Source organism: Danio rerio, chromosome 13 (genome assembly GCF_049306965.1).
Source record: "Danio rerio strain Tuebingen ecotype United States chromosome 13, GRCz12tu, whole genome shotgun sequence".
NCBI lineage: Eukaryota > Metazoa > Chordata > Actinopteri > Cypriniformes > Danionidae > Danio > Danio rerio.
Window position 1 is genome coordinate 23798447 of NC_133188.1, and position 24810 is coordinate 23823256.

General features: G+C 37.3%; 2 non-coding genes across 2 annotated transcripts in view; one reads left to right on the plus strand and one right to left on the minus strand.

The window, feature by feature from the left end:
• Nucleotides 1–24810, plus strand: part of ccdc172 (coiled-coil domain containing 172) — a 216616-nt gene that overhangs the window by 169552 nt on the left and 22254 nt on the right. The window lies entirely within an intron of this gene.
• On the minus strand, nucleotides 9608–9680 carry trnak-cuu (transfer RNA lysine (anticodon CUU)). The gene has a single exon. It is a non-coding gene; the product is annotated as a tRNA-Lys (tRNA).

The window sequence follows — 24810 nt, forward strand, 5'->3', positions numbered from 1 at the left end:
TCTCAAAACAATTAATAAAAACTGCAAAACCTAGTTGATAACTTGCAAAAGCATGTCACTTGCTCAAAATGGAGAGCTCATTCCTTAAAAGTATTCATGTCAATGAAAGTGTCAGTGTCATCCAGATGAAAAGTCCTGACACCATTGTTTATGAACAAGATAATGGCTTTGTCATGTTTTCATTATGACTGTTTACTCTGTACATTTTTTCCAGTGCAAAAAATGTCAGATTTTGGTTACACTTCCTAAAAATGCTCAAGACAGCGCTATATACTATTTGCACAGCCATTTAAAAACTACATTAAAGTTGGACACTGTATTTGGTGAGGTATCTGAGTACAATACAATAAATATTTGTTTCACATTGCAGTTTTATACCATATTTATACCACAGTTTTATACCATATATAATATAATTTATTAATAAATGTAAAAAATTGTCACTCATTAAATGAATTTAAATTTGATAAATTATGTATAAGGGTTTCATAGGTAGTTCATGTTAACAAACCAATATATTATCACGCTATTTACTTTGTATACTGCATACATTGTATGTAAAATATATTTTTACTAAACTTTTTTAATTTACATAACTTGATTGATTATATAACCATCAATTATCATTGAATCCACCATTGATTAAAAATAATTGTTATATTTTGTTACACATATTATAAACTGGGGCTTCCATTATATCCCTGTTTAGTAGAGTGAGACATCACTTAAAAGTTAGGTAAAAATATAATGTAACAGTTCATATCTCAAGCACAATCTCTTCAGCTTTCTTTTTCTTACTAACTAATGAGTTGTGGATATGTAATAGCATATGTAAAACTGAGCATTTTTTTTCACACTAATTACAGCTTTTTAAAACAGTCACAAATTAATCATTTTTTAATAGACTCAAATAATAAAAAGCCCAAATTTCACCTCTAAATTGCAAAAGTTCTCTAATAAATAAGGGAAGCCTAGCCATACCCGCACGATATGTAAATTAGGTATCTAATTGCAATTTTCCAATAACAACTGTTCTGTTTTGAGACACATTCTTTATAACTTGTACTTAAAATTGTTGACCACCTCTGCAGTTAAGTGTGGTTTCCACAAAGACTGAATTAGTCTAAGTATGATAAGGAGCACATTTGATTAATGAGATCTAACAGGTGTGTACTTGTTTATGTGATTTACGAGGACGTACAAATATATAATGTCATGGGTATGACCTAGTTGTACTCTATTAATCTGGTTTATGAGGACATGTATTGTACTATCATAATTCAAAATGTTTAAAAATTGTACTTAACGGGGTCTTTTAACCTTCAGAATTTGCCACAGGTTTCCTGAGTTTAGGGGTAAGGCCATATGATAAATGTTTTTACAGCATACCATACATTATGCCTTATGGAGGGTCTTGTAAGCTACATACATGTGTGTCTTTGTTTTGCAGTGACTAGAGCAGGGGTGCCCAAATGTTTTCCTACAAAGAGCTAAAAACCAAACTTGATTGAGGGCTGTGGGCTGAATATATACTAAACTGTATTACATTAAATTTGCCAAAGAGAATTTCCTCATTTATTCAGTAATGTTTACAAAATAAAATAATAATTAAAAAAACTAGAATATGTTGCTTTAAATCATATTTAATATCTAATGCAGTATATTTTCAACATTTTATAATGAACTTATTACTATAGAAACATAAACAATTCTATTTATAACACAATGGAGTTCAATACAGAATACTCTAGTCGAGCTACACTTGCCTTTACCTTAATATGCTCGTAAATGTCAGATGTACTGTTTGTCAAGTGACAGTATTTACATTTTAAAAGTCTGATTCATTTACAACATTTAATTGAATCGTTTAATTGAATTGTCATTTTTTGTAGCTCAGCTGTAAAACTAAGAAACAGAAGATTACATTAAAAGCAATATTCAAATTGGCGATTTCTGTTAAAGGCATCCACCCCAACCCCCGACATTCTCCCACTCTTTTCAGATGGGATAGCTGGACAATTCAAAGGTTACCGTGGGCCAATTTTTTTTTCTTTTTTTTTTTTTTTTTTGCAATAATTGAAAGTTTGTTGCAACTATTTTGGTGAAGACAGATGTTGAAAAGCCACTTCCCCCAATATCCACTGCCTACATTTGTGTGGATTGCCACATGGACAAAACATAATTGTTACGAAATATCTTGGGACACTAAAACTGTCCCATGTCCGATTACCCTACCTATTCTATCTGAAGCCTCCACCCTACACTAACTTGTATTTACCCCAGAATCACTCAGCAGAGTGTCCCCTTTTGCACTGAAGGGCACTTTGTCAAGGATTTCTCCTGAGGGTCATGACGACACTGTCATCCTGTGCAAGATGGATGACATGCTTTATTCAGCCTTCTACATCTCTGTCAGAGGCTCGGCATCCATCATCTCTGCACTGGCACTTTAAATCGGTTACATCAAATTAACCTCATGACTCGTGGCTCAGATTTTACGCTATCAAATTGGTTTTGTCTCCATGACATATGTGACTGTGCCCGTCAAACCCCAGACTCCCGGCTCTCCAAAATAGCTATTGGTTTCATAAACCAGGTGATCAAATGAAAAGGCTTCATTGTTTTCCACAATATCTGTAACGCAATCTGTATCGGAGTGTCAAACAATAAAGTGTGTGGTGTAGAAATGAAGTGATATGTGAAGAACAGACTTTTCATACAGAGAGATGACTGCGGCGTCAGTATTTCTGATGCAGAAGGCAGATAAATTGCTCTGGCCGTTCGGTGTTGCGCTTGCGGGATGATGTGTGACAGCTCAGGGAAGGTTTTTGTTCAGGAGTAATTGCTCTCAGGCCTCTGTGCTGTGGTATAGAAGATCCATATTCATATAAATCATGCCGGGATTAACCAGCTCCTTCCTCAGCTCTCTGTGAGAGAGAGAAAAACGAGGAAAGGAGGGTTGCGTTATAGGCGACATGTACATGCGTGTTTGTTTTGATCATGCGACTTGGACTTCTGACGTTTTGGAGTGTAGATATGTACATGTGTGTCTCCTGTGGTTTTGGCTGGAGGTTTCACACTAATTGTGACCTGTCATTGTTGACTGACAAGCTTTCATCTCTAGACTGGCTGTAAGAGGGCCGCCTGCAGGGACCGCTCAATCACAGTGAGGGCCCACATCTGAGGTGAACGTTTTAGTGGCTTAGAATGAAACGTCAGATGTACACGCACAACATGTTATACATATTGGTATTGTTGTAGTTGTGAGTTTGCACATCATTTGCACAATTGTAAAATATTTATTATATTTTTCGTAAGTCAAGTTATATATATCATTAATATAATATGTGACCCTGGACCACAAAACCTGTTGTGTTGTACAGGTGTATTGTTGTCAATAGTCCTATCCTAACAAACCATACATCAACGTAAAGCTTTTTTTTCATCAGATTTTTATCAGAAGCTCCCAAGAATAAATGATTTATGAATGTTTTTGTGGTCCAGGGTCATATATTATATTTATGTTTATTCATTTTTTATTTTTCCCATTGGCCAATTGTTATTGACTTAAATTTTACTCTTCTAACTTTTGGTGCCCCCAGATTTTAAACTTCATCATAATATAATAAACAGGTAGGATAGGAGCCAATTTAGTGTAAACTGAAAAAAAGGCCATGCAGTGGAAAAGTTATGACAAAAAATAAAAAATAATATAATGTAATAATATAATAAAAAATAATATAATAGTTATGTATAACTAATGTAACCCCCATTTTAAGAACCATTGGTTTATGCTTTTATTTTTCCCATAATGACAAGGTCCAATATGAACTCAGACTGGCACTTATCAAGTCCCAAATGTACTGTAATTAAGTGTGGCTTTGTTCTGTGTCTATTTAAAGACCACCTTCATATTTCAATATTAACAGAACTGTAACTGTAAATTCAATGTTTATTTATTCAAAATAATTATTGTTCCAAAGCAGCTTTACAAAAGGTGCACATCCAAATGGATGCTGCACACTGGTGGTGGTGTGAAGAGACTCCCCTTGTGATCGTGAAGCACTTTGCAAGATAAATGCACTATATAAATACACATTACATTACATTAGGTTATAGCATTATAATCAAATTCGGAAAAATAAATAACTTTATTAGTTCTTCATATATATATATATATATATATATATATATATATATATATATATATATATATATATATATATATATATATATATATATATATATATTCATATATATTCATATATATATAAATACACACACACACACACACACACACACACATATATATATATATATATATATATATATATATATATATATATATATATATATATATATATATATATATATAAATATATATATATATTTATATATATATATATATATATATATATATATATATATTTATATATTTATATATATATTTATATATATATATATATATATATATATATATATATATATATATATATATATATATATATATAAATATATATATATATATATATATATATTTATATATATATTTATATATATATATATATATATATATATATATATATATATATATATATATATATATATATATATATATATAACACAGTTTGATAACACTTCAGTAGCAATGTAATTACATGTCATTTTGTTGTTGTTATAGTTACACAGTTTTATAACATAGTAATCACAATGTTATTGTATGTAATTACACTGTTATTATAATTATATAATAGTGTTATTGCATTGTAATAGTGATATAAAACGTTATTACATTGCTATTACATAGTTTTTATGTTATTATTGTTATTATTACATTGTAACCACAATGTTATATAATTTTATTTACATAATTATAATTGTTATGTAATATAATACGTTTATTGTACATAGTAATAACAAAGTAATTGCAATGTAATTCAATAGCAGTAACAATGCAATTGCAATGACATTACACAGTAATCATCACAATGTTATTACAATCTTTACATAGTTATCACAAAGCTATTTCATAATATTTATAATTTTATCAAACATTATTTACAATGCTGTTACATAGTACTAACAATGTAATATTATGTATATACAACATTATTGTAATAACGATGTTACTATAGTAATCAATAGTAATCAATTTGTAATAACATTACAATTACTATATAATAGCATTAATTACTTTGTAATAAAAATTTATTTTTATTGTTATTACTATGTGATAACACTGTCATAACATTATAGTAACAATGTAAAAACATTATAATGCCCAAGTAATTACATGTTATGTACGGTAATGGTCATTGTGTTGTACTTACAATGTTATTTCTTTATTACATAGTAATTTTACTGTCATTGTTTAGTAATTATAATGTTGTTACATTATTATTACAGTGCTATTACATTTTAATTATAAAACTATTATTACATAGTAATTACAATATTATTTCAATGTTTTTACTTTATAGTTATTGCATTGTAATGATAATGTTATTACATACTAATTACAATGTTATTACATCGTATTAACAATGTAATGGCAATGTTATTCCATAGTAATAACAATGTTATTATATTGTAATTACACTGTTATTGGTTTGTAAATATGTAATAACAGTGTATTTACTATATAATATCATTGTGATTATTATGTAATACGTATGTATGTACTTACGTTTTCTTACGTTGGTCTTACATTTTTAGTACTATGTAGTGGCATTGTAATTACTATTTAACAACATTTTTACTTTATAATAACATTGTATTAACATTGTTTTATGATGTTTTTACAATGCTATCGCATAGTAATTTTAATGTTATCACATAGTAATAATTTTTCATTGTTATTACATACTAATAGCAATGTAAAAGTAATGTCATTAAACAGTAATCACAAATATTATTATGTAGTAATTACACTGTTATTAATTTGTAAAAAAAAACAAAAAAAAACATTGTAATAGCATTGTAATAACAGTGCAATTTCTATATAATAACAATGGGCCTGTTTCAGTAAGGAGGTTAAACCAACTCAGAGTTTAAACTTAAAGTCTGAGTTGATCTACTGAGAGAATAGAAACTCAGTTTTCAGTTTTAGAATAGCTGATCTGAGTTCAATCAATTTTGAGTAGACCAACTCAGAGTTAAGCACGCACATATTATATAATGTGTGTGTGTGTGTGTGTTTGTGTGTGTGTGTGTGTGCGTGCTTGCTTGTGTGTGTAAAACATTTTTCTTTTTCTTTTGTTTAAATGCAGTTTGATTAAATATTTTATTTGTTTTAGTTTTATTTTTGTTTTATATGTATAATAACTTACATTTTTATTTTACATGTTTAATAACTGTTTCTTTTCCAATAGTGTAAAGTTTTTCATTTCATCTCCGTGTCAAAAAACGCTCCTGAATCATAAAATTTTCTTTTTTTTTTTTTCAGTTTTAGGTTTTATGTGGTGCGGCATTACTTAGTCGACTCTGATTTTGTGTTTCTTTCTGGTCTTTCCTGCTGTCAACAGAGCAATGCGGCGAAATTACAAAGAAAGCTGATCCTGATTGGCTCTTGTGTGTGCATTCAAAATGCTAATTGGCTCACAGAAAGAACCTTACAGAGCCAAGCTAGAGTTTGACTTTGTAAATAATTTTTTTTTTTTTTTTAATAAAACATCTTAAAATGTAAACAACTTATACAAAAAAAAAAAATCATCACATAATGTAAATAAGTAGTCATTTAATAAGAATAACTCAATTTTGACAAAATGTCAGATATAACCTTATTATTGTAAGGTGTTGAACTGCTGGATACTCGTAATTTGTTAGTCAGGGTTCGAAGTGCATTACATTTCATCACAGCTAGAATTTTGCCCCATAGGCTACAAAGATTTCACTTTGTAGCTAAAGGCATCAACATTTCACATTACATTTCACATTTCATACAATTCTTGAAAAGTTTTAAAAAGGCTACTTTTACTCATATTTTTTAGTAATATTTACAACATATACTTTTACACACTTGTTTAATGTAAAGGTTTTACTTGAGTATGATTTTTTAGTATTCTTTCCAGGACTGATCATAATATCATAATGCAGTTGGTTACGAAGACAAGTTTGTACTTTTTCATTGTCTCATTGAGGCATGTTTACTGAAGAATAGCCACTTTTCAAACAGCAGGTTGCCGCACTTAGATAGCCTAGAACTGTCTTTTATATTCTTGATACAGCTGAGATGTAGTTTTCATATGAATAATGCAACAACGTTCCTCTTCTTTTTTCAAAAAAAAAAAAAGTGAAAGAAATTCACGAGGCCTCTCCCTGGATGAGTTGAAAAGCTTTTGTTTAAATCTCATTGTTTGGAGGTTAAATCTCTTCCATCTCTCAACCCAAATGGAGAGCAGCATGATGGTTTGAGCGTGAGCCAGATCCGAGTCTGCTCTCATTACTGTTCATATGCTATCTCATACAGACACGAGCGCAGGAGACCCCCACTTCCCAGACCCCTACAGTGAGCCGCACCATCGGGATCAGCGCATATTCAATTACTATGAAGATCTTTGATTTGCGACGTAACATGCAAGAAAATTGCTTCTCCTTGGTCGCAAGAAGGAGAGCCTGTCTTTCTGACACTGATCTATGCAGATAACACAATGGCGCGCACAGCCTTAGGAAGCAGATAGTGTCAAAGCGATATGAAGGAGCGCATGATATAGATGGGTTTTGTACATACAGTATCTAGATGTATCTTTGTACACCGAGTACATATCTGGCACATGAAATATCTCATATATAGTTTTTTTTTAATCTGTGTTTCAGTCTTTTAGTCTATACGAATGTCTCAATAGCGCTACGGGATAACATACAATAACTTAAATGAATGTATTTGAATTCTTAGTACTGCAGTATGTAGTTAGAACCTCATTTATATACTAGTGACTCTGGAAATGTAGCTTCAAAAATGCATAGCCATCCCTAAAGACGAGTCCTCTTTTTTTTTGTGATGTAACATCCAGATCAGTCAACCAGTGCATATTGTCGTTTCACTGGGGATCAAAATTTTGTAACAGTTACAGAAAATTGCCATCGGCAGCCAATGAGAACTGAAGGTTCTGTGCAGAAAGTTCCCTTATGAACAGTGTGACTGTCTCTTGTTCTTCTGCCACGCTCTGTCTGTCTTGCTGCGTGGGTCAACATCTCGGTCACGCTGGTCTTTTATCAGTACTGTTGATAGTTCTGTAAGGCGCAGATACGTGTTTCTGTCTGTCAAGGTTATCTTTGAGTAGGTTTTGAGAGCTTTAGCTGTGCTTCAGCTGAGGATAATGAGCTTGGGATAGTGTAGGTGTAAGTTTTTCAGACAGTCTGATTTTTCATCAGAATAGTTCAGTACCTATTACATAAACCTGTGCTTTCATCTTCTATTTGCATGTAATTTGCAAGGTAACACTGTATATTTTGATGCTACGCTAGACATACTGTTGACTGCAAGTGCTTTGTAGATACACGTCAAGTTTGTAAATATCAGTAAACTGAATGCTAATATCTGCCAACAGTTTATTGTGCTGATCCATTTTAGACATATACTGTTGACTAGTATTTAATTTTGCAACACAGCAACTTAGTCATTAAAGTATTAGAGATTAGTCTGCTGTTAGTCTTTTGTCAATTATTATCAAACATTTGCTAGCATGAGCTGACCACTGATTTGTCAAACTGACTTGCAGTCATTGTTTCTTTGGTTTCATTTTGTAGCAAGTGACAGAATTATTTTAGGGAAATCAGAGTAAAAGTATAGGGTTTATTGAGGAATTAAAGTCATGTACAATTGAAAGTTGCTAGAAAAAAGAAAAGTACATATATCACAAAAAAAAAAATAAACAAGTATTATTACTTTATTACATTACATTACGTCACTGAATATATACAGTTGATGGTCCCCACTGGACATACTGTTGACTACAAGTTACTTTATAACCCCATTTCAACTAGCAGTTAGTAGCGTATTAAAGGTGCTGTATGTAAGTTTTTGACTCTTCTAAAGTAATATGTTTGCAGATATTTAAGAAACATGCCAAGTAAACATTCTTGTTTATCTGAAAAACAATGCTGAAGTTAGATATTATGCTTTGAAAATGTGCATTACGTGCCGGAACGTCTGTCTTTGTTTTGGGCTCTTTAACTAGAAAACAGTGTATTTCATTAATTCGGTCAGGAACATACCTGTCAACCCTCCCGGGATTCTTCCATATTTTACAGTTTTAAGCAAACTGGTACAAAGACTTGGCCAATACATGCAGTGGACAACAGTCAGCTGCTAAATCCTGACGTCATCTTGTATCACTAGACAGAGAACATGGCTTAGGATCTATGCCCAGTGTAAATGTTAATGGTTGCAAGAGGGTGAAAGGCTCATTTTGTCCCTGGGTGGGGTCGAACCACCAACCTTTCAGTTAACAGCCATATATACTAACCGATTGCACCACAGAGACTTTGATCAAGACCAACTACAGTGATAGAAACGCTTGAGTTTGTCTCAAAAGGTCTGCTGGGTGAACAAAAAGGAACAGCCAATTGAAAGCTGCTGGAAAGAGATAGAGAAAGGTAACAGCAACGCCCAACGTGGGGCTAGAACCCACGACCCTGAGATTAAGAGTCTCATGCTCTACCGACTGAGCTAGCCGGGCTGTGATGAACCTCTCCCAGGAGCTAGTCACTGTTTTCATCAGCAACTTCTCTACCTGTTTAAATTTGATGGTGTTTTTAAACCAACTGGTATAAAGACTTGGCCAATACATGCAGTGGACAACAGTCAGCTGCTAAATCCTGACGTCATCTTGTATCATTAGACCTATGCCCAGTGCACATGTTAGCCGTTGCAAGGCTGCAAAAGGTTTATTCCGTCCATGGGTGGGCTTGCAGGACCAACATTTCGGTTAACAGCGGAACACGCTAACCTATTACACCCCAGACACTTTGAGCAAGGCTTCTTACAGTAGTAGAAACACTGGAATTTGTCTCAAAGGGTCTGCTGGGTGAACAAAAATGAACTCCATACTATAAGTATACACACTCCATACTATACTTATCCACTCTCCAAACATACATTACATGATACATTTCATTCTACACTCCTGTCAGGGATAGTACCCAGTACTCAGGTATAAGAGGTGAATCACATTACCGCTGAGCTATTGAGCACATGATATTCTTCACACATATACACTGTCTATACGTATACACATGATACACTCTATACAAATGCACATGATACATTACATACTATACATATACACTCCTTGCTATACATATACACATGATACAGTCCATAAATACAGTACATGATATACAAAGAGATGATGCCCTCCATACATACTATACAGATACACTATCCATACATATGCACATGATGCACTCCTTACATAGACACACTGCATACATATGCACACATGATACACTCAATACTATACATATGATACACCATACATACACACTTTATACTCTACATATACACTCTCCATACATATACACATGATACACTCCATACATAGACACACTGCATACATAAGCACACGATACACTCCATACTATACATTTACACTCCATACTATACATAAGCACTCTCCATACATATACACATGGTACACTCTATAAATATACACAGACATGATACACTCCATACATACTATACATATACATTCCATACTATACACTTTCCATAAATATGCACGATACATATGCACACATGATACACATACTAAACATTGACACTCTTCATACATATACACATGATACACATACAATTGATGTACTCTACACATATACAGAGACATGATACACTTCATACATATTATACATATACACTCCATATTATGCATATACATGGTACATTTCACACATACATACATTATACCCTCCTGTCAGTGTCGAGGATTGAACCCGGGTCGCTGGTGTGAAAGGTGAATCATATTACCACTGAGCTACTAAGCACATGATTCTCTCCATACATATACACAGACATGATGTACTCCATACACACCATACATATACACTCCATACTATACATATACACATGATACGCTCCATACATAGACAAACTGCATACATATGCACACGATACACTCCATACTTTACATATGATACACTTCATACATCCTATACATACACATGATACATTCCATACATATACACTCCATACTATACATATACACATGATACGCTCCATACATAGACACACTGCATACATATGCACACGATACACTCCATACTTTACATATGATACACCATACATACACACTCCATACTTTACATATACACTCTCCATACATATACACATGATAAACTCCATACATAGACACACTGCATACATAAGCACACGATACACTCCATACTATACATTTACACTCCATACTATACATAAGTACTCTCCATACATATACACATGGTACACTCTATAAATATACACAGACATGATACACTCCATACATACTATACATATACATTCCATACTATACACTTTCCATAAATATGCACGATACATATGCACACATGATACACATACTAAACATTGACACTCTTCATACATATACACATGATACACATACAATTGATGTACTCTACACATATACAGAGACATGATACACTTCATACATATTATACATATACACTCTATATTATGCATATACATGGTACATTTCACACATACATACATTCATACATTATACCCTCCTGTCAGTGTCGAGGATTGAACCCGGGTCGCTGGTGTGAAAGGTGAATCAGATTACCACTGAGCTACTAAGCACATGATTCTCTCCATACATATACACAGACATGATGTACTCCATACATACTATACATATACACTCCATACTATACATATACACATGATACGCTCCATACATAGACACACTGCATACATATGTTCACGATACACTCCATACTTTACATATGATACACTTCATACATCCTATACATGCACATGATACATTCCATACATACTATACATATACTCCATAAAATACATATACACTCTCCATACGTCGACACACTCCATACATATGCACACATGATACACTCCTTACATACTATACATGATGCACTCCATACATATACATTATACATACATATACACATGATACACTATACATATACATTTTCGGAGCGCAAATTACCAGTTGTACACACTGTAAACGGAAGTTTTTAGCATTCTACCGGAAGACGCTGCTCGCTATGGCGCCCTCCATGCAGCAGCCATGAAAAAGGTCTATACATATACACTCTCCATAGATAAACACATGATACATTTTATACAAATGCACACATGATACACTTCACACATACTATAGATGACACAATCCATACTATACATATACACTCCATACTATACACATACACTCTCCGTACATATACACATGATACACTCCATACATACTGTACATATGCACTCCACTCTATACATATACACTTTCCATACATATACACATAACACTCCATACATACAGCATGATTTTTCAGCACTCTTTCCACCACTGAGGACAACTGATCATCCAGAATCACTTCTCCAAAAGTTCTCTTGCCAAAATGAACTCAAATGCATATGTCTTTGATGGATTTTCTCTAAATATCTTCACTTTAAGCATCCTAGGGCCTAGGGCTCCAAATGAACATATTTAGTAATTTGGGGATTTTTTTAAAGGGTGGTCGAGGAAATCCCATATTATGGTGGGCATATATCCCTTATTTTCACATCCCAGTGTTGACAGGTATGGTCAGGAAGGCTCTCAAAGTATGCATCCATGATTGAAATGTGACCTCTTGTGGACAGTAGCAGCTTCCGAAATGAGACACAGAATCAGATTCCCATATGTTTATTAATTAGCAAGTAGTTTACATAATAGTAATATAATTCAATAATTCATTGTAAGCCCACCCCCCACACACACTCTTTACTTTCGTCTGTGAACCCACTTCAGTCCGTGGCTGCCAGCGGTGCCCCTGAGTGTGGCAATAACTGTCATGTAAAACGGCGTTCAAACTCACATTACTAGGATTTAACAACTAATAAAGCACATGAGGTGATCATTGTCAGTTTTCTGTTGTTCAGCTGCAAGAAATAAAAACCGTTTCTAAAATATAAATTCCAGGTATTGGTTAGAACAAAAACTCTTTTTAATATGGAAAATTATTTCTTCAATCAAATCCTTTAATCAGAATTTAGGCTCGATAGCCAGTCTTGCTCCTATTGATGTCCTTAATCTGGCAACCTGTGCTTGCATGTTTTGAACCAGGAGTACAATACCTAGTTCAACCACTGGATGTCAAACTTACATTACATGCACCTTTAACTGTCTGTTAAAGCCTGGCAGCTTTGCCATAAGTTATATTGAGAACTAATGCCATTTAAAAGGCAGAAGAAAAACATTCCACCCATAATTTAATATAATTATATGCTCTTGTAAAAAAAAAAAAAAAATCAAATAGGTTTTACCTGATGCTTGAGCTATTACCTTCATTAATTTTCTTTTGGCTTAATTCCTTATATATCAGAGGTCCCCACAATGAACCGCCAACTATTCCAGCATATGTTTTACCAGTGGATACTCTTCCAACCACAACCCAGCTTTGGGAAACACCCAAACAGACACTCATATACAACGGCCAATTTTGTTTACCCAATTCACTTCTAGCGCATATATTTGGACTGTGGGGGAAACAAGAGTGCTGGGAGGAAACTCATGGGGAGAACTCCACACAGGAATACCAACTGTCCCAGCCAGGACTTGTACCAGTGACCTTCTTGCTGTGAGGTGACAGTGCTAACCACTGAGCCACCGTGCCTCTAGCTACTAACTTGAAAATTTTAATCATAGGAGAAACAGTAAAAATAAATAATATAATAGCACTTTTAAAAAAGCTGTTCCACAATAGAATTGTAAGAAGAAGAAAAAAAAACTATTCTCATATTATACAATATTTCTGACCTTGTTTTAAGGATATTTAGATATTTTTATCTGGGAAAACTAGACAATAATTTCCTTAATCATTGTTTTTGTAGTGCAGAAAAGAAATGCACATGCATTTACACAGAAGTAGGCCTTGTCGTCTATAATCCCCGAGGCAGAAAACATGATAATGAGACCGTCTGCGTCCCAGTATGTGTGTTCATTACTGTTTACATTTATTTAGCTTGCCATTTGCGTGCAGAAAGTTGTACTCTTATGTAATGCGACTCATTAGCCGGGTATGAGGATGAGTGGAAAGGTGCCACAGACAAAAGGGACTTGCATTAAAACCTAACCTGGACTGACAAAAGAGAACAACACTGCTTTAAGCAATAGAGCTGAAACCAAATCCAGGACGCTTAGATGATTGTTTCCCACAATGCACTAACATCCTTTTTCAGGGCTTATATACAAAACAGTGATGAACTAAAAATGAAGAAACATGTTTTTCTATATGATTAAAAAAAAAAAAAAAAAAAGAATTCTAAAAAACAAATCTAAAGGCTCCACAAAAATGGCTAAAACATTGTATCATGCAGGCATTATGTCATTCAGGCCAAAATGTCTGTATTTACGCCCCTAAACGCTGTCTTGTAAATGTCCCCTAAACTGTAGTAAACAAATACATATGATTAACGTCTTGACAATGATAGACATTTCATTTTACAAAAAAATCCCTTTTTTCAGTTTAATTCAGTGTATTAATTGGAAGATTTGGTAGTTATATAAAGAGACAGTTATATTTCACAGACAGTGATGTGCTAGGACATTACATTTTTTATTTTCATTTAGATTTGTTGAAGGACTTAAAGGTTTTATATGATTTGCCCTTATAAATCTATTAAAATATGTGTGGAAAACATGTAGAGACACGTTTGCTGAGTAGGTTTGAATAATATATTGACAATCATTTTATTCAATGTATTGCGCACTGCTGCATTATATATTCAAATGCTTTCTCCATCACACAAAAAGGTGGTGGGGGTGTATTTGCAAGGGAAGACCAGGGGTGGAATGGGAACACTGATCTACAATAGTCATTATATATAAATCAGTGCATGAGTAGCAGTTTTGTCAGATGTTGGTGTCATTAGCAAGTTTTAAGATGTTTGTTTGTAAAGTGCAATGTTTACATGTAATTAAATTGAAATCATTTTATCATAAAACTGCGGATTAAATGGGTGATGGTCAGTGTTGGGAAAAGTTTTTTTTTTTTAGTAATAATTGGTTAGACGGCAAAAAATAATTAGCTGAATTACTTAGTTACTTTTTATGGTTAGTAATGAGATATGTTACTTTTGCGTTACTTTTGCATTACTTTTCCTTAGCTGGCTAAGGCTTGGTCCCAGCAGGCACACAACATTGTAAGACATTAATATTAGGTTAAATTTAGGTCATGACGTCAGGTGACCAAAATTCTATGTCTAGCCAGCGTCTAAGGACAATGTTATTTTGACGTCCAATAACAACATCAATAACAACATCAAATTAAGTTGATATTTGGTTGATTTTAGGTTGTATTGGAAATTGACCAAAATCCAACGTCTGATAGATGTCACAGTAGTAACATCCACACAACGTCAGGGTGTAACATGATGAGACGTTGATATTTTGTTGATTTTAGGTTGAACGTTCAAACAAAATCCAACATCCCCTGACGTTGGGGTACAACATCAATATGACGTCATGATGAGGTCCTGTGCCTGCAGGGGTCTTTTTTTGTAAAATATCAGTTTTATTTTCTTCTTTCTTTTTAAATAGAGGGGTTCTGCAATTAACAACACACTCTACAACCTTTTTTACCTTTTAAAAGAGACATAAAAAAATAATAATGTGGCATAATGTTATATTCTGAGAACTCGTTGATCCTAGAGCTATACATGTCATATACACTACATGACAAAAGTCTTGTCGTCGATCCCGGTTGTAAGAGCAACAAATAATAACTTGACTTCTAGTGGATTATATGGAAAAGTGGCAGAAGGTAGATTTTTCAGATTAATCACCTTTTAAACTGCATCCCAAACATCACAAATACTGCAAAAGGCCTATTGGAACCCACAGATCCCTAAGAAATCAGTCAAGTTCGGTAAAGGAAAAATCATGGTTTGGGGTTACATTCAGTATGGAGGCATGCGAGAGATCTGCAAAGTGGATGGCAACATCAACAGCCTGAGGTTTCAAGACATTTGTGCTGCCTATTACAATACAAACCACAGGAGAAGGCAAATTCTTCAACAGGATAGTGCTCCTTCTCATACTTCAGCCTCCACATCAAAGTTCCTGAAATAAGGTCAAGGTGCTCCAGGATTGGCCGGCCCAGTCACCAGACATGAACATTATTGAACATGTTTAGGGTATAATGAAGGAGGCACTTAAGATGAATCTAAAAAAATCTTGATAATCTCCAGGAGTCCCGCAAGAATGCATCCTTTGCCATTTCAGATGACTTTTATTAAGCGGTTTAAGTCATTGTAGCGATGTATGGATGCACTCGTCCAACCTCACGAGAGTCATACACAACATTAATTCTCTTTCCACTGCACCATGACTTTATATTTTATGTATTATTTCTGAGACTAGACTTCTGTTTTAGCAAAGTCAGACCTTACTGTCCTAATCAAATAATTACAAATCAAGATCATATTTGATTTTGGTAAAATAAGTGTAATCTAGAGGCCTTTACCTGTCTTATAAGCGATTTCTGATACCAAATGATCAACTAGTGGTCAAGTTATGTATATTTGTTTTTCCTAAAACTTGGATGGGCAACAAGGCTTTTGTCAGGAAGTGTATACAGATTAATAAAAGTTTAAAGCAGTGCGTTTGCTACTTTTGTACTTTTTGACTTATTAGTTCTTATCAATACCCCTTTTCTTCTATGATGCAGTCAAAAAACTGTGATTTCAAGAGTTCACACTTAGCTGATGATTGGTAATAAGCTAGTTTGGCATGCTGTCCCGGGAGAGAGCCCCGAGCTCATGAGAGCCTCGAGCCCGGGGCTTCCTCCCATTGCAGGACGAGAGGGGAGTTTGAGCTCGGGTAGATCTCGAGAACCCCCCTCCCTCCTGCTGCATGAGGGTTGCTAAGGTGATGCGTTGCTGACAGAATTGAATCAAATTTGGTGCTAATTTGGATTAGTCAATTTACTTAAGTGTCATGTTTTTGGGAGTGTGGGAGGAAACCGGAGGACCCGGGGAAAACCCACGCAAGCACAGGGAGAACATGAACTCCACACGAAAATGCTGACCGTTTGGGTAGATGCCCGAAGCGGAGGCATTTTGCTGTGAGGCTGCAGTGCTAGCCACTGGGCCGCCGTGCTGCCTTGTAGACAAAGGAGGAGGTGAAGGGGTGGAAGGGGGGATTCTTCAAGACGAAGATGACTAAAGGTAAGGTGTTTGGTTATTTATACTTGGTTAGGAGTAGTCTGATTGGTGGTTCGTACATTAGCTTGACTCGGGGCCAGCCGTGTCAATCATAAGCACGTGATCCTCTCGAAATTAGTTTATGAATAAACTTCACAAAGATTCAATGTAACAACATTAATTTTAATTCAGCAATTTATTTTAAAAAGATAATTAAACTAAAAAGTAGCTCGATTTGCAATTTTTAAAAAGTGACTCAAATATTATTACTTTATTTTTATAAGTATTGCATTACTATACTTAGAAATTAATATTATTACATAACTTGCATTTCTTGTAATGCATTATCCCCAACACTTTGTAAGCTTGTGCTGTGTGAAACCTGCACTGTGTGAAAGCAAAATAGCCAATTCCTACACTGCATCTGGACCGACACGCACTGCAGATGGAGTATGTGTAAAACATAGGCATCAGACACGGTTGGGGAACAGCCGCTCATTAGCAATCAAAAAGATATTAAGTGAAACGACTCACTGTTGAGTTTTTGACATAAATGAGTGCTAAAGAGTGAAAAGAGTGTGTATTTACACTACCATTGATAAATCGAACCACAATAAGTTATAGACTTTCATCAAGAACCTAAAGAATCGGCTTGTTTAAAATGGGAATCAGTTATCGCCTTTAGCAAGTGTGCATGGAAATTCTATCAATGTTCCATCTGATTTCAGCTGGTTGTGACCTTGCTCTCAGCTGTCCAAAACGTCTGCCAGTGAAAAGTGTGCCCCAGTTACATCCTTCCCCCGTCAGAGAAACGTGTGAAAGAGATTGTGGAGAAGGAGCTCTGTGTTCCATGCTGTGATCAATGAGGGAAGAGCATGTCTTCGCATTACCCAGACCTCTGTCACCTGCACCAAGTGCCAAGTGAAGAAAAAAAAAGTCTCTTCTTGGCTCTGCATTAGGACATTGGCTATTTACCAACAAGATAGAAAGCTTTTCACCCAAAACTGCATATGTATTCTCACATGCAGAAGACACACATGCTGCCTCCCACGTGCATATCTCCATGTGATCTGCTCTTCAGAGGTTTCTGACAGAGATGAGTGTAATGGCAGATAAGGGTTTTCTCGTTATTGGAATGAAGTCGATTTCATCCTTGTTCCCACTCGGGTTGTGACCTCTTACCTCACTGCCAATGTGTGGAGCCCTTGATGACTCGTGGCTGTGGATCTATCCATCCACTATTATTGAGTTTATTCACAGTCAGTTTTTGAAAGCCTCTTTTTCTCCTCTCTGACCTGAGGGAGACAGTCTGTCTGTGTCTGTCTTCGCAATGTTTCACCTGCCTTCACACTTTCATCTGCTCAACACCTCGGCACACACCACACCTGCTCAGAGAGAAAGAAACCATCTACTAGTTTGTTGCTCTGTGTTTGTGGAACTGCGTACTTGATTGAAATGTCGCTTTTTACCTTCATTCTGCATTTTTTGCAGTATTTAAGTTTTATTTTACATTTAGTTTACATTCTGGGTGATATATTTGTTAAGACCGTTGTGCAATGTTTGCAAGTTTTTTTTCTGTATACAGTTGAAGCCAGAATTATTAGCCCCCCTTTGATTTTTATTTCTTTTTTTAAATATTTCCCAAATTAATGCAAACGGTGCAAGGAAATTTTTACAGCATGTCTGATAATATTTTGTCTTCTGGAGAAAATCTTATTTGTTTTATTTCAGCTAGAATAAAAGCAATTATTAGTTTTTAAACACCATTTAAAGGACAAAATTATTAGCTCCTTTATGCTATATATATATATATATATATATATATATATATATATATATATATATATATATATATATATATATATTTATTTTTTTTTTTTGATAGTCTATTGAACAAACCATTGTTATACAATAACTTGCCTAATTACCCTAACCTGCCAAATTAAACTAATTAACCTAGTTAAGTATTTATATGTCACTTTAAGCTGTGAAGAAGTGTCCTGAAAAACATCTAGTAAAATATTATGTACTGTCATCATGGCAAAGATTAATTAAATATGAGTTATTGAAACAATTATGTTTAGAAATGTGTTGAAAAAAAAAATCTTCTCTCTGATAAACAGAAATCGAGGAAAAAATAAACATGGGGGCTAATAATTCTGACTTTAACTGTGTATGTAACCCACCCCGCTCTGAGCTGGGATTGAACTGGCAATTCTTTGTGTAGGAGTTAGTTGCTCTAACATGGAGGCTAAAGACCATGGCCTCTAACGTCCATCACTAAAGCAACTTTTAAAGTCAGAGGAGTGAGGTTCCCCTACGGGGGGAACTTCAGCACTATAAGTGGATTTGATTTGTAAAATCCACGCATTGGGAGGTTCGGTTCAGAAGCTACTCGTCTGAAAGAGTATTGAACGGGCCAATTAAGAATGAATTGGCAGCGCAAGCCTGCGCAGGTGAGCGGCATAAGCAATCAACTGAGTATATAAGCTCACCTGGCGCCAGCAGACGCTATCCTTTTCGCTTCAGAGACTTTCTGATCAAGTCGATGAGGGTTCCTCCTGCTGTGACCAGCGATTCTGAGCGAACGAGAGCATTCTCCCGGTCCAGAGTGTGTACACGCAGTGGCAGACGGTCGAGCTGGGTTTCTCCCTTGCCTGGCGTTCTTTGGGTCCGGTCCTCCAGAGCGGTGCGTATAAAGTTGCAAACTTCACAGAAAGAGCAACACAGTCGTGCAGCACGTCCTTATCAGGACGGCGCTCCGACTGTGCGTTTCTGGATGCGGTGGTTTCCTGTCCTCGGATGATGGGCGCGGGCACTGCGTTGCATGTCTGGGGGTCCAGCATGTTAATGCGCTGCTCGCGGGCAGTTCATGTCGTCATTGCGATGCCATGACTGTTGCGCAAGATCGCGGTTAGCCTTTGCAAAAGGGTGAACCACCCCAGTTGTCCCCTGCTCTGCAGCGGGCACTCGGGCAGATCTGAGGGTTTCAGCGAGAGATAATCCGTCGCCCACGGGCCCGCGGACCTCCCGCTCCTCTAAGCGCTCTATCCAAGCTTCGGGCGGGGGAAGCGATCCGTCTAACAGATGGTAGCCCTTACATCCGATGACACCGGAGACCAGATGTCCACCGCGGCATCGGAGGGTGGGCTTTCATTGTCCGATGATGATCCAGACCCGCTCGCCCCCTTCGGGCTGGTGAGCGCTGTCACTACGGATCCTGAAACGGACATGTTAGCCGTGCTTTCCCGGGCTGCTTCGGCCGTGGGTTGGAGATGGTTTATCCCCCAGCTCCGCGGCCGGACCGACTAGAGGGGCGTTCCCTTCTTCCCGGAGGTGCACAGTAGGCTCACGCGGTCTTGTAAAGCACTTTTTTCTGCTCGTGCTGCGTGTTCCTCCACCCTAACCACTCTTGACGGTGAAACAGCCAGGGGGTATGTGGCGATTCCTCAGGTTGAGTGCGCGATGGCGGTAAATCCGCGCGGCGCCTCTTCTTGGCGGGGTCCGCCTCATCTCCCATCCAAAGCCTGTAAGTTATCTACCTCCCTCGGAGCTAGAGCTTACATAGCTGCGGGCCAGGCTGCTTCCGCCTTGCATGCGATAGCCACCTACCAGCGCTACCAAGCGCAGGCGCTGGCCGAGCTGCACGAGGGTGGGTCCAACCCAGGCTTACGAGCTTCGCACCGCCGCCGACTTAGCTCTTCGGACTACTGAGTCCGCTGCGTGTGCGTTGGGGAGGACGATGTCCACATTAGTGGTCCAGGAGCGCCACCCCTGGCTGATATGCGCAAAGTCGACAAAGTCCGCTTTCTTGACTTCCCCATATCCCCAGCCAGGTTCGGCGACACTGTCTGTGAATTCACCCAGGAATTCAAGGCGGTGAGAGAGCAGTTGGTGGGTGATGTCTTATCGGCGGTCCGTAGCCCGCTCCGCCCGCCGTGCCATTCATACCTGCTCCTCGCCGAAGGCGCCCGCCTACGAGAGCTGCTCCGCCCCCGCACACGCCTCCGGCGAAGCGAGCGCGTCGGGCACCTCGGAAGCAGGCAGCCCCCCTGCCCAGAACGCCGCTAAGTCCGGCAACGGACCGCGAAGCGCCCCTGGGACAGGCCATCTGGAGAAGAGCAGAGATGTATAAAGTACTAGAGACCCATACTTAAGTAAAAGTACAAGTGCTCTATCAAAAAGTGACTTGAGTAGAAGTAGAAGTGCTCTTTCATCACCATACTTAAGTGGAAGTACTAAAGTATTCAACATTTTTAGTACTTAAGTATTGCAAGTAGTTTATTTCAAAATTTACTACTCAAGTACTGAAAGTAAAAGTACAAGTATTGTGTAATGTAGTTATTAAAGAAGGCAGTCAAAAGACATCATATTGTTTTGTTTATTTTAAATATCTTTGGGGCACTTGATTAAGCAGAATGAAAAGAAACATGGCTTATGATACTGTTTTTCTCTGTAAATAATTTCTATGGTACAAGAACTCACATCGTCAGGCTCGTTTACCAGAAAATCACTTGACTGATGAGATAATTCAGCATGTTCACTCATACTCTCTCTCTCTCTCTCTTACACACACATAAACACACACCTAAATGTACACTCTCACACATTCATACACTCTCACACACAGTTCTCTCTCTATCTCTCTCTCTCTCTCTCTCTCACACACACACACACACACACACACACACACACACACACACACACACACACACACACACACACACACACACACACACACACATTTTTGTGAATTGTGGGGACATTACATAGGTTACAATTGTTTTTATACTCTACAAACTATACTTTCGATTACTCTTACCCCAAATCCAACCACTAAACCCAACCCTTAAAGGACATTATGTGTAGTTTTACTTTCTGAAAAAAAAAAAAAATATTTAGTGTGATTGAATTTTATACATAATGTCCACATAATTCACCATCTCCTCCTAACATCTGTGTAATACCGATGTTGTTATACATATACATGGGCACACACACACACAAACACGAAAATACACTCTTTTACACTCTCATACACTCTCTCTCTCTCTCTCTCTTACACACACACACACACAGACGCACACACAGGTACAATCACTGTTTCTCTCTTACATGCATTATTCACTCACACTTTGGTAGTTTTGAAGTTTGATTGGTTAATACCAAAATAAACAGGAGTTTTGTCTTTTGGAAGCAGTCGTGAAACTAAACTAAACAAGCAAACTAAATCCTGTTGCACTAATTCACTTGATTTTGATTTTATTGTAAAAAAAGAAAAGAAAAACAGGAAAGCGTGTATAGTACTGTGTTAAAAGAAAATCTAAAATACTTTATGGCTTATGGCTATGGTTTAGTATTAATTTTTTAAATTTTGATTGTTTTAATTAAATTGGTCTGGCACTTCATATGTTCTGTAGTATATTTATTAATTCTGGTACTTTTACCATAAACCAACTTCTTAACCAGTTGGTAGAGGCTGATATTTTAGAAATTATGGGATGTGTTGAGAAAAAAATGCATTGACTGTGTTAAATAGCGACATTATGAGTTAAGAAATGCAATAAAAAAAATCTATTGCTTTTGTCTTGGTGTGACAGTTGTAGGGTTATTTTTAATACAATTTTGTTCTTTAATACAGCAGTCAGATATATGAACCCTACTCTTAATTTGACCTGCTTAAAGAAAGCACTCTTTCTGAATGTATCAAAAAAAACTCATGCACAGAAGACAGCACGAGCATTTACAGCTAATAAACTCATGTCAATATTATACCGCCTGCTTTTTGAGCGCTGACAGGCGAGGTCTTATGATGATTGGTTATTATCTTCATCTGCTCAACAGAAAAGGCTTTAGAAATTAAGCGCTGTTCACCCATGGCGGGAAGAATACGCGGTTATCACAGGTAATAGACAAAGTGGAGAAAACTTGAATATCAGGCACGCTCGTGTCTGGATGGATCGACAGCTTTAACAGCTAAGAAAAGAGGGAAAGTTACCTTACAAACAGGCCAGCGGGTCAAATGTCCAAAGTGAGAAAGAGAGAGGCAGAGGTGAAGTTTTACAACATTTCTCCCTAATAGTAAATTAGCGGCTCGTGTGCCGCCTTCAATCGCGCCTCCGTCCTCCGCCATAGTATTGCGACATCGCGCATAGGAGATAAATGACGTCATCACTTAATCACCGGTTATGACCTATTACTGAACTGATATCGATCATTTTGACACCCCTAGTAACGAGTAACGATGCAGCACATAAAAAATCTATCGGAGTAAAAGTATTAAACTCATGGAAAATATGTACTTAAGTAAAAGTGGAAGTAGGAGAAAAAAATAATACTCCAGTAAAGTACAGATACTGCCTTTTAGTACTTAAGTACAGTAGTGAAGTAGTTCTACTTCGTTACTATACATCCCTGGAGAAGAGGGAACTTGCTCTTTCCCCGCTGGAGGGCGGGGCCCCATTTCCAACTGCACTTTTTACTGCCATGAAAACATTATGAAAGGGCACTTTTCACTTCCCCAGATGTGACAGCCCGAAATCTGCCAGTCTGGGACGCTATGCTTTCTAGCTTGCAGATTCGGTGCGTTTCGCCAGTGGCTCACGAGCGCTGGGAGGACGGTCTCCTTTCTCCCACCCCTCGAGCCTCCCCTCCGGAGCTCGGGTTTGGAGTGAGAGCAAATATCTCACCTCCAGCTTTTCCGTGGGACCCGCGAGCTTCCCTGATCAGCACACCCACTCCGCGCTGCCCCACTGCTGGTACGTCAGCGATTGTAGCGATGAGTCCATTAGCGAGAGCTCTGCCTGCCTGGTTAGCGCGGGCCAGCTCTTCGCGGTGGCTCATACGCACAATCAGACTCGGCTATGCGATTCAGTTCACGAAACGGCCCCCCAAGTCACGGGTGTGTATTCACCAGGGTCAGCCCCCTGTCCGCCCCTGTCTTGCGAGAGGAGATTGCTGTCCTCCTGGCGAAGGATGCAATCGAGCCGCTCCCTCCAGCCGAGATGGAGAGCGGGTTTTACAGCCCACGCTTCATCGTGCCCAAAAAGAGAGGTGGGTCACGGCCAATCCTAGATCTGCGCGTTTTGAACCGCTGTCTGCACAAGCTGCCGTTCAGAATGCTCACGCAGAAGCGCATCCTCCGGTGCGTTCGTCCTCTGGGTTGGTCTGCAGCATTAGACCTGATGGACGCGTATTTCCATGTCTCCACTCTTCCTCGCCACCGACAGTTTCTGCGGTTTGCGTTTGAAGGTCGAGCTTGGCAATACAAAGCCCTCCCCTTCGGGCTCTCTCTGTCTCCGCGGGTCCTCACCAAGCCCGCGGAGGGTGCCTCAGCGCCCCTTCGGCTCGCGGGCATCTGCATACTCAATTTCTTTACGACTGGCTGATTTTGCCCTCTCTCGGAGCAGTTGATTATGCACAGAGACAAAGTGCTCTGGCACTTCCACCTG